Source organism: Antechinus flavipes, chromosome 5, assembly GCF_016432865.1.
Source record: "Antechinus flavipes isolate AdamAnt ecotype Samford, QLD, Australia chromosome 5, AdamAnt_v2, whole genome shotgun sequence".
NCBI classification, from domain to species: domain Eukaryota; kingdom Metazoa; phylum Chordata; class Mammalia; order Dasyuromorphia; family Dasyuridae; genus Antechinus; species Antechinus flavipes.
The window spans coordinates 70727942-70740150 of NC_067402.1; the positions used below are offsets into that span (position 1 = coordinate 70727942).

At 33.0% G+C, this 12209-nt stretch overlaps 1 protein-coding gene across 4 annotated transcripts in view; it reads left to right on the forward strand.

The window, feature by feature from the left end:
• CCNY (cyclin Y) overlaps nucleotides 1-12209 on the forward strand; it is a 268660-nt gene that overhangs the window by 168038 nt on the left and 88413 nt on the right. The gene's annotated exons all lie outside the window — the stretch shown is intronic.

Genomic DNA, 12209 nt, shown 5'->3' on the forward strand with positions numbered 1-12209 from the left:
TGCTTGTTTTGGTTTTGATTTTTAATCTCTAAAAGGCAATATCTTTTTTAAGAGAACAAAAAATGTTTCAAGTTTTCACAACATGACAATTTCTTTTTCCTTGAATCTGGTTGTTCTAAAAGAGTAGGCTTTTTAGTGGATGGCAGCATGTTGTATGAGCCTTCTGTTGGTGGAATATGTTCCCCATGATCACTGTAGCCTTAGCTGATTATCTTGAGGAAATGACAACTTTTCCTTCCCTTTTCAGGGATGGAAAGAAAAATTCATCTTTGGGTTCAAGGACTCTACTGATCATTAATCTGCATTCAGTACTATTTCACTTATCTAATAGTCATCCGTCAAACTCAGCTATCTAGATTATAGCTAAAAAATCAGCAAGCAGGAAAAAAATCTCCATGAAGTCAAAATAGATGAAAAAAAAACCCATGTATTACCAACTCTAGCACTGGACTAACAGGTGGTGCTCAAACCCTCATTCAAAGTCTATTTGTTTTTTATTTATGTGACAAATAAGGCATTTTTCCAAGTTGGAATAGGGAAGCTTTGCTGAAGATAGGTGTATTAAAATCAATCATTGGCAAATTCAATTAATAGTAAAAATCACTTATTGAGTATTAATTGCTGGCTGGCCATAAACTTTAAATTAATTTAATACTTGTTGAGGATTCATACTATGTGCTCAATCCTAGGTAAAAAAGTGTGGGGAATACGAAAAAAAAAACATAAAATAAGATCATTACCCCAAAGAGGAAGAATTCATAGCTTAGTCTGGTAATTGAGGTTTAGACTTTGAGTTTATAGAGTGAAATGAAAAGAGGAAACCAATTAGTGTGAATATTAACAGTCCAAGATATTGAGCCTTAAAAAATAGAATTTGGATGGGGAGAGAGATTTTACCTAAGGCATAGCTATAGAAATGGATATATTTCATTGTTGAGGGCTCTTTAGTAAATTCTAAATATTGTATTCTTGAGTATAAAAACAAAACAAAACACTTTGCTAATTTGTATGTAAATAATTTAAATACAGTGTCATCATACAGAAACCTAAATTGAATCTTTTTTTTTATATTTTGAAAAATGTTTTTATTGGATTGATTCAAATTGTATATGCTGCAATTTGGTTTCTTGGCTTTCTTCCAACTCCGAGATTCTATGCTTCTTCCAATGTAAATTATCCTTCCAATAGTGCAGTTTGCAAACATGAATGCTGTCTAAAGGTTACCCAGAACTGAGGGCTATTTTGTATTTTTCTTAGGTTTCACAGGTTGGGTGCCCATGGTCAAAAAGTTCTAGTAATCATTCTGCTAGTGATGAGTATTTCTGTACTTAGATAGTTTGGTTCTCCAACTTGACTTGTAAAAGCTGCCCCATTGTGAAATTGAGTTCAAAACCCTTTTCTTTGTGGTAGAACTTGGCAGATCTTGTGGTCTACTAGCATGATACTTGAGAACCTACCACTTATCTTCTTGTCACCTCAGTAAGCAAGACTTCTTGGACTTCATGGGATTCTCTAGGTTATAGGATTTAGAAGAATTTCTTTGGATAGATTTTGACAAACATCTTTGAAAAATACTTTGGAGAGTTTATAGAGCTGCTCAATTTTTAAAGAGAAATTGATTTGCTGTTATTTAAAAAAAATTATTAATTTCCTCAGACCAAGCACATATGTATGGGAGTGAGGTGGGGAGGATTAAGTTGTTACTTTCTATTGAAAAGCCAGGAATTTTCCTGCTTCATCAACACAAACAGCCTCACTTCATTCTCCAACATTAAAGAAGGCATAGATACCCTTAAAGTTATTGAAAGTGTGTGTTATATTTTTCATCCTTTTCCTTTTCCCCCATGTTGTTGTTTCATGGTTTCTTAAAGCCTCAAAGCTTTGGCTTGGAAAAGGTGGTTAAACTCAAAGGTATATGGGGCCTAATTTAAGGCTTAATGTAAAAAAGTTTTTTCCATTTCTGCTACAAGTCCATGTGTTGCTTTATAATAGTCGATTGTAGCTGTCAACAGAGCATTAGGATTTCCTTTTATTATCCATTTCAGAGGATTGATTAGGAAATTTGAGTATGGAGTAATGAAACTCCCTTTCCACAAAAAAAAAAAAAAAAAAAAAAAACAAAAACAAAAACCCAAAACAACCATGTAGCAATTTATACCTCTAGTGTATCAAGAGTCATCTTGTTCACATAATTTTCTTTTGGAAGTTTCGTAACCCCAGAAGAAAACAAGGCGCTATTCTTTAGACATCAGTGATGAGTTATTACCTTTTTTTCCTGGCTTTTCCTCTATCTTGCCTAGCTCTCGTCTTGCCTGCCTTTCCCTTGTAGAGTATTCAGTACCTTAGGGACTTCCTGAGGAGAATTGTGCCAGGAGTACTCGGTCCTGAAAGTGGACAGACCTAAGGCTGTGAAGTAGCAGGAAGAGTTTAAAACTGTGAGTCATGAAAAAACAGTGGGTCAAATGACTCAAGACAAGTGCTTCCCTTTGGGGAAATTTTCAGGGTTGGAATATGGTCTTAAAATGGTCCATTCCTTCCTGTGCATAGAAACCATTCCTGGAATGACACAAACAGTTCTGTCTGAGCCCGGGGCCTGGCACATTAGTAGATACTTAATAAATGCCTGATGATTGGTTAGTTACTAGTTGGCTAGGGGCATCCTGGAGGAAAGATGTGTTCCCCATATTCTGAGATCTTATTGCACTCCAACCACTTAAGGGTTTCACAGCCTTATTTTAGAATTCAAGCCACCATCTGTAAGCATCCTTCTATGGGAAATAGAAAGACCCTGGGCAAATCATTTAATCACATTACAGCAATTTTTAAAGATTTATGATTTTTTTTTATTATCTTCTGTAGAAGCTTTTTCCCATGCCCCTCCTCTCAGAGGTATTGTTGTATATTATGTTGCATGTGTGTATACACACACACACACACATACATACATATACACATTTATATACAACACACAATACATACATGTACACACATTGTTTTATATATGTATATAGATACACATTTATATATTGTTTTATATGTATGACACACTATATATAGGTATATATATACATACACATATGTGTGTGTGTATTGTGTATTTAAAGACATGTGCAGGTGTATGTAGTATGATAAATATGTGTATGCAAATATGCTCAAATTGGGCAATAGTTATCACATACATAAATGCACACACATATATATTTTGTTGTTATTGTTTAGTCATTAAATTGTATCTGACTCCTTGTGATCCTATGGGACCATAATATGCCAGTACTGCCTATGGAGTTTTCTTGGCAAAGATATTGGAGGGATTTGACATTTTCTTATTCTTGTGTGTGTGTGTGTGTGTGTGTGTGTGTGTATACACATGTAAACACACACATGTATATATCTATATATACACATGCATACAAAATACATATACATGCATGTGTATATATACACACATACATTTGTGTATGTGTTTGTACATGCAGTCTTTACCCTCAAGGATCTTGCATTCAAATGGACTATGTACCCTCTTCATAAGGAGAGGGATTGCTTTTGCTAGTTCTTTGTTTCCCAAAGGTCTGGCCTTTAGTAAGCACTTAATAGATATTGATTGATTGAAAATGGATTCCATTTGAACTTATTGAACTTTTCCATACATATTGCTATCATTTTAACTCCAGGGCCACATATAGATCCTTAATAAATATGAACTTGTTGGATTTCGGGAACTGAATTTTACAAATATAATGCTCCGACTCATAAAAATATTAAGTTATTAGGTATAAACTGGAATGGCAAGATGCAAAAGAATTGTATTAAAAGCTAAATGGCTCTGGCAAAAAGCAATCTGTGATGTGAGAACATCCATCAATGAAATCTATGGCTTTTCTGGTGTTAGATTATTGGAGGAAGAATAAGTTAGTTGGAAGGTAATGCACCTGTGGATCAGGGTGTAATATTTTAATACTTTGGGAATGTCAGCCCAGAAAGGAAAAGGAATCATGAATCTACAAGATTAAAATTTTAAAGTAAATGACATCATGCACCAACACTTTGGAAAGTATATGTCAAGTAAAACATTAAAAAGATTTATTCAAATTCTTACAGGACTGATTATTAACTTTGGAGCCCTAGATTTGGAAAAACTAAATGATAAGAAATAAACGCTGTTCAAGTAAAATTGCTTAATTTATGAACATATGCAAATAATGAAATACTTCCTCCCCCACACTTAATTGTATTTTTTTCTGATTACAAGTAAAGGTAGTTTTCAACATTCATTTTTATAAGATTTTAAGTTCCACTTTTTCCTCCTTTCCTTCTTTCCCTCCTCTCTACCCAAGACAGCAAGCAATCTAATATAGGTAATAATTGTACAATCATGTTAAACATATTTCTACTGTAATCATATTGTGAAAGAAAAATCAAAAACAAAAGAGAAAAACCAAAGAAAGAAAAAAACATAAAACAAGTAAACATAGCATGCTTTGATCTACATTCAGACTCCATAGTTCTTTCTCTTGATATGGGCAGCATTTTACATCATGAGTCTTTTGGAATTGTCTTGAATCATTATAAAGCTGAGAAGAGCTAACTAAGTCTGTCATCATTGATCACATTGGATAGTATTGTTGTTACTGTGCACACTATTATTTTGGTTCTGCTCACTTCACTCAGCATTATTTGATGTAAGTTTTTTAAGCTTTTCTTAAATCTTCCTATTTATCATATAGAATAATAATATTGCATTACATTTATATGTCACAACTTGTTAATTCATTCCCCAACTGATGAGCGTCTCCTCAATTTCCAATTCTCTGCCAACACAAAAAGAGCTGCTGTAAATATTTTTGTACATATGAATCCTTTTTCCTTTTTGCATATTCTCTTTAGGATACAGATCTAGTAATGATGTTACTGGATCAAAGGTTATACACAATGTTATAGACCTTTGGGCATAGTTCAGAATTCTCAAGAATATTTGGGATCAGTTTACAACTTTACCAACAGGGCAAACAACTTTTCCATATCTTCTCCAAATTTTATCACTTTCCTTTTCCATCATGTTAGCCAATCCAATAGGTGTGAGGTGGTATGTATCTCAAAATTGTTTTAATTTCCATTTCTGTAATCAATAGTCATTTAGAGCAGTTTTTACTAGATGGCTTTAATTTCTTTATTTGAAAACTGACTGTTTATATCCTTTGACCATTTATCAAATGGGGAAATAACTTGTATTTTTATAAATTTGACTCATTTCTCAATGAAACAAGGCTTTGATCAGAAACACTGGCTATAATCCCCCCTTCCCTTACCAGCTTCTGTTTTCCTTCTAATCTTGGTTGCATTGGTTTTGTTTGTGCAAAAACTTTTTTTTTCCCAATTTGTAAATAGTTTTTTTTCCCCAAATACATGCAAAGATAGTTTTCAACATTCATCTTTGCAAAACCTTGCATTCCAAATTTTCTTCTCTCTCTCTGTTTCCCCTCCCCAATCAGATATAGGTTAAACATGTGAAATTTTCTAAGTGTATTTCTATATTCATCATGCTGCACAAGAAAAATCTAATGAGAGGGGAAAAATACATGAAAAAAAACCACGCAAACAACAATTTAAAAAAAGATGACTTACTGTGCTTTGATCCACATTCAGTCTCCATTGTTTTCTCCCTTTGGATGTGGATGATACATTCCATCAAACATCTATTGGAATTGTCTCAGATCGCCTCATTGTTGAAAAGAGCCAAATTCATCACAGTTGACCCTCACATAATTTTGCTTTTGTTTTGTACAAGATTCTCTCGATTCTGTTCACTTCACTTAGCATTGATTCATGTAGTTCTTTCAAGGCTTTTCTAAAATCAACCTGCCCATCATTTCTTATAGAACAATAATATTCCATAACATTCATATATAGTAACTTATTCAGCCATTTTCCAACTGATGGGCATCCACTCAATTTCCATCTTCTTGCCACTACAAAAAGGGCTGCCACAAACATTTTTGCACTTTCCCTTCTTTCATGGTCTTTTTGGGATACAGACCCAGTAGAAACATTGCTGGATCAATGGGTTTGCACAGTTTGATAGTCCTTCAGGCATAGTTCCAAATTTCTCTCCAGAAGGTGGGGATTATTTTATAACTCCCCCAACAGGGCATTAGAGTCCCATTTTTCACACATCCCATCTAACATTATCATCTTTTCCTGTCATCTTAGCCAGTCTGAGAGGTGTGAAGTGGTACCTCAGAGTTGTATTAATTTGTATTTCTCTAATCAGTATTAATTGAGAGCATTTTTATATGACTATAGATGGCTTTAATTTCATTGTCTGAAAATTGTCTGTCCATATCCTTTGCCTATTTATCATTTGGGAATGACTTCTATTCTTATAAATTTGAGTCACTTCTCTTACAAATGAGGACTTTATCAGAAACATTAGATATAAACATTCCCCCCAGCTTTCTGTTTTGCTTCTAATCTTGGTTGCATTGGTTTGGTTTTTGTATAAAAATTTTTTTAATTTGATGTAATCAAACTTAACCATTTTGCATTTAATAATGTTCTCTATTTTTTGTTTGGTTACAAATTCTTCCTTTCTGTATATATCAGATAAACTATTCCTTGTTATTTTAATTTGTTTATGATATTACCTTTTATGTCTAAATCATGTACCCATTTAGGTCTTATCTTGGTATAGGTATGAGATGTTGGTCTATGCCTAGTTTCTGCCATACTGTGTTCCAGTTTTCTCAACAGTTTTTTGTCAAATAGTGAATTCTTTCCCCAGAAACTAGAATCTCTGAGTTTATCAAGAACTAGGTACTATAGTCATGTACCACTGTGTCTTATATACCCAACTTCTTCCACCAATCTACCACTCTCTAATTCAGCACCTAATAGTTCTGATGATTGCTGCTTTACAACATAATTTTAGTTCTCATAGGATTAGGCCACCTTCCTTTGTATTTTTCCCATTAATTCCCTTGAAATTCTTGATCTTTTGTTCTTCCAGATGAATTTTGTTATTTTTTTCTGACTCTATAAAATATTTTTGGTAGTTTAACTGATATAACACTGGATATAACAGTGAATAAGTAAATTAATTTAGGTAGAATTGTCATTTTATTATATTAGCTCAGCCTATCCATGAACAGTTATTATTTTTCCAGTTGTTTAGATTTGATTTTATTTATGAAAATTGTTTTGTAATTGGGTTCATATAGTCCCTGGGTTTGCTTTAGCAGGTAGACCCATAAATATTTCATATTTTTATAGTTAATTTAAATGGAATTTCTCTTTCTGCTGGGCTTGTTGGTAATATATAGAAATGTTAGTGATTTATGCAATTTATTTTATATCCTGCAACTCTGCTAAAGTTGTTCATAGTTTTTAGTGGATTCTCTAAATATAATATCATATCATCTGTAAAAAGCGATAATTTTGTTTTCTCATTGCCTATTCTAATTCCTTCAATTTATTTTTCTTCTCTTAGTGCTTAAGCTAACATTTCAAATCCAATATTGAATAATATTGATGATAATGGGCATCCTTGTTTCCCCCCTGATCTTACTGGGAAAGCTTCTAACTTATCTTCTTTACATAAAATGCTTGCTGATGGTTTTAGATAGATACTATTTATCTCCCTTTATTCATATTCTCTTTTATGTTTTTAATATGAATGGGTATATTTTTTTCAAAAACTTTTCCCAAATCTATTGAGATAATCATATGATTTCTGTTAGTTTTCTAATTGATACAGTCTAATGTGTTGATAGTTTTTTAAAAATATTGAACTAACGCTGCATTCCAGGTATAGATCCCACTGGTCATAGTATATTATTCTCGAGGTAAATTGCTATAAACTCTTTACTAATATTTTACTTAAAATTTTTGCATCAATATTCATTAGGGAAATTGATCTATAATTTTCTTTCTCTGTTATGGCTCTTCCTAGTTTACGTATTGGCACCATATTTGTGTGATAAGAAGAATTTGGTAGAAAACTCCATATTTTTTTCCAAATAGTTTTTATAGTATTGAAATGAATTGTTCTTTAAATATTTGGTCGAACTGACTTCTTAATCTATCTGATGTAGGAGATCTTTTTCCCTTAGAGAGTAAATATTTTATTTCCTCTTCTTTTAATTTGTACAATTTTTATTTTTTGCAAATATTCATCCATTTCACTTAGATTGTCAGATTTATTATTTTAATTCACTTGTCTAGTTATTTATTCATTTATACAGTTGAAAAAATAGCTGCTGATTATTGCTTTAATTTCCTTCTCATTGGTGGTGATTCATCACTTTCATTTTTGATACTGGTAATTTGATTTTCTTCTTTCTTTTTCTTTAAAAAAATGAAATTATTAACCAAAGGCTAACTATTTTATTATTTTCTTCCTAAAACCAGCTCCTATTTTTATTTATTAGTTTAATAGCTTTCTACTTATAATTTTATTAATATTTCCTTTAATTTTCATAATTTCTAATTTGGTATTTAAAATTTGTCTTCTAGCTTTTTAGTTGCATGTTCAATTTATTGACTAGGTCTTTCTCCATTTTATTCATGTAAACATTTAGAGATATAAAATTTCCCCTAAAAACTGCTTTATCTGTATTCCATAGATTTGAATGTTTGTTGTTCCAATATTGTCATTCTCTCTGATGAAATTATTGTTTCTTTGTTTTATTGTTTGATTCTTTAAGGTTGTGCTATTTAACTTTCAATTAATTTTTTTTTTTTTATTGTTGTGTGGTTCATCACCTTCCTCAATTTGCCCTGCCTTCTCTCAGGTCCTCTTATTTTCTTTCCTCTTTCTCCTCCTATTTCTGTCCTTCCTTCTGTCAGTCTTCACATTTTCTTTCTTTCCAGAACATCATATTTTATGCTCTCTGATCCTTTAATGCAGAAGCAGTTAAATCCTTTGTCATCCTAACTTGGTTCCTTCATATTTGAATTGTTTCTGACAGTTTTCAGTATTTTCTTTATGATGTAATAATTCTAGAATTTTGCTGCAATATAATTTGGAATTTTTATTTTGAGATCTCTTTCAGGAGGTGATCAGTGGATTCTTTCAGTTACTATTTTATCCTTTGGTTTTAGCATATCAGGATAGTTTTTTCTTGATAATTTAGACTTGAAGGAAATTCTCATTCTGAATACATCTCATGTTTCAGTACAATGCTATGTTTTTACATTAAGTAGTGGAAACCAAGTTATCAGGTAAGCAATTTGACAAGTTTTTTCTTATCAGTGCAAGAGCATCAAGCTTAATTTAGGCCAGTCAACCAATACTGCTTTACTGGGAAGAACCCAAGTGTTTCATATTTGCTTTCAAGGAGTCAGGAGCACACTTTTAAAGTAGCACATAACAGTAAATTTAATCGGGTATGGTCCTATACATGGGGAGCCATTAATTTACGTGGTATTTTTAAAACCAGCCATCAGAGTGTTTTTCCTTTTCTAGGGCAAGGAAAGCTCTGATTCATGCATCTCAGAAGATGCTCGTTGCTAGGAGATTCTCCTTTCTCTCTTAACGTTAATCTTTTTGTTTCTACACATTGAGTTAAAAGATGGGCCTTGCTCCTTTTTCATTTTCAAAATTGCTGATCTGTTTTATTTGATCCATTTAGTTATTTCAAATTCTTCATTATTGTCATTAACTGGGCTTGCTTTATTGACTTATTGTTATGTTTGGCTCAGCTCTATACCCATCTGAGAGTAAATGTCATTTTTATCTTAAGGAGATAATGATCTCATCTGGGAAGAGAGGATCATCAATACAGTGTAACAATAATGAAAATTTACTCTGATACAGAGTAACCTCAGGTCAAATCAGACATAGTTGAATGAGTAGTTTTAGCTAGTATGGTTTTAAAAAAAAATCAATCCTTAATATACCCCTCCACTTTGCCTTTTTGGGGGATAGGGTAGGATGGAGAAATGTCTCTCTAAATCTTACATATATTAAATTAGTAAGCATTAATTGTTTAAGTGGTTTCAGCCATCACTAATGATACCAAATTAATAGCTCTACCCTTAGACTTTGCTCAGAGTTTGCTCTTGTTTCTTATTGCTTGCTAGTGAGATAACTTCATCTGGTTGTCCTGTTTATCAGCACTCCAAATTCAACAAGTCCAAATCAGAACTTCATTTTCTTTACCCCAAATCTGCTCTCAAACTCTAACTTTCCTGGTTCTATTAACAGTGTCATCTTTCTCTCACTTTCTTAGACTTGTGGAATCATCTTTGGAATATACCTTGGAATTATCTTTGACACTTTCCCCTTTTTTTATTCTCACATCCAGTCTGTTGCCAAGTCCTATGTAATATTTTAAATATCTGTTCCTTCTTGAAAATTTCCACTGCCACTACTGCAGTTTAGGAATACATTTCTTTTCTCTTAGACTATTGTAATAATTACTGGTCTTCTAGATTCTAATTTATAAACACTCTACTTTTCTTTCCCCTGATGCTAAAGTTGTCTTTTTCTTACACTATTGTGACTGACCCTTTGCTAGTCAAAAATCTCCATTTTTTAAAAAAACTGGCTATCTCACAATTTCTGCCGTTCAAAGCCTTCTAGTCTGATGTCTCTAATCTTGAAGCCTTTTCATACTGTACTTCCTTCCATGTACTTTGTATTACAGCCAAATTAGACCATTCTCTGTTCTTTAGTTTTGCTTTTGCCTTTCCTCAAGTCTCAAATAGATGTTCGTTTACCTAGATTCCATTTATGGAAGTCTTTCCATTTATTGAAGCCCCTTCCTTCCTTATTCTGGCATCTTTTTCTTTCTTTGTTGATTAATGGAACACAATCAAACTAAAGAAGTAGTTCCTCGTGGTGTTTGCATGCCGTAAGGCATGTGCTCAGACATCTCTTGTTCTGACTCATTGATAGTATCTTAATTGAAGATATCAGTGATGCTGTGTTTACCAGAAGCAGAAAAGGCTAGTTAATACAGTGAATGACAGGTTTTGGGTCCAAAAAGATCTAGCAAGACAAATTGGTGAGCTTCATTGAAGGGTACTTTGGATAGTTCAATGGAGTCAAGAATATCCGAGTTCAAATCCAGCCTTGGACATTTGCTAGCCATCTGATCCTGAGCAAATCATTTAACTTCTGTTTGCATCTTTCCTTATCTGTAAAATGGGGATAGTAATAGCACCTAGCTCCCAGAATTGCTAATGAGTATCAAATGAGATATTTGTAAAGCATGATACATAATAGGCACCATATAAATGTTAGCTATTATTATGATATTAAAGAATGAAATCTATTATGGGTGAAGTCCTTGCCATAGGGTTGCACAATAAACTGCATAAATATAGGAATTATAGCTGAATAGTGATTCATGTGAAAAAGTTCTTCGAGAGTTAGCAGATTGTAAATTCTATGTGAATCAGAAGGATAATTTTGCGGCTGAGATAGTTAAGACAATCGTAGGATGCATTTATTAATAATAAGTGTCCAGAAGAAGGAAGGTGATAGATTGTTGCATGGCTTACAGTGATGGTCAGACATCATCTGAACTATCAGTTCGAGGTGTGAGCACACACTTATATACCAGAAAACACCAAAAGGATGTTGATAAGGGTGGTAAAGGTCTGGAAACTTTTATCTTGTGAGGACTATTTTATTAGTTTAAAGAGACAAGTCATCTAACATGGGTGTCAGATCAATTGGCATTTATCAGCCTATATTATGTGGAGGAATTATGTTAAGGACTGAGAATACAAGGACAGACAAAAAGACAGAGAGTCTTTTTCCTCAAGAAGCTTATATTCTAATAGGACAAGACTACATATTAAAGGAAGCTAAAAGAGTGGGGAGGGAAAGAGGGGAAGGTTAACAGTCCTGTGGAAATTGTAGGGAAAGTCCAAAAGAGTCTGAAGCATTAACCAGGAGAAGGGATCAAGAGTGGCTAACTTGGGCATCCTTCTTAAAATGAGAGAATTTATTCAATGAGAGGGGAGAGATTATAGGGACCTAGGATACTTCTATTTAAATCCCATTTTAGGAAGCTTTTCCTCATCCCTCTTAAATATAGTGCCTTCCCTGTATTGATAATTTTCTGTTTAACCCTGTATATAGCTTGTGTTGTGTATATATTTTGTATATGGGTTATATTTGTTGTTTTCTTCACTAGATTGTGAGCTTCTTAAAGGTCTTTTTCCTCTTTTTAACTTCCTAGCACTTAGCACATGCCTGATAT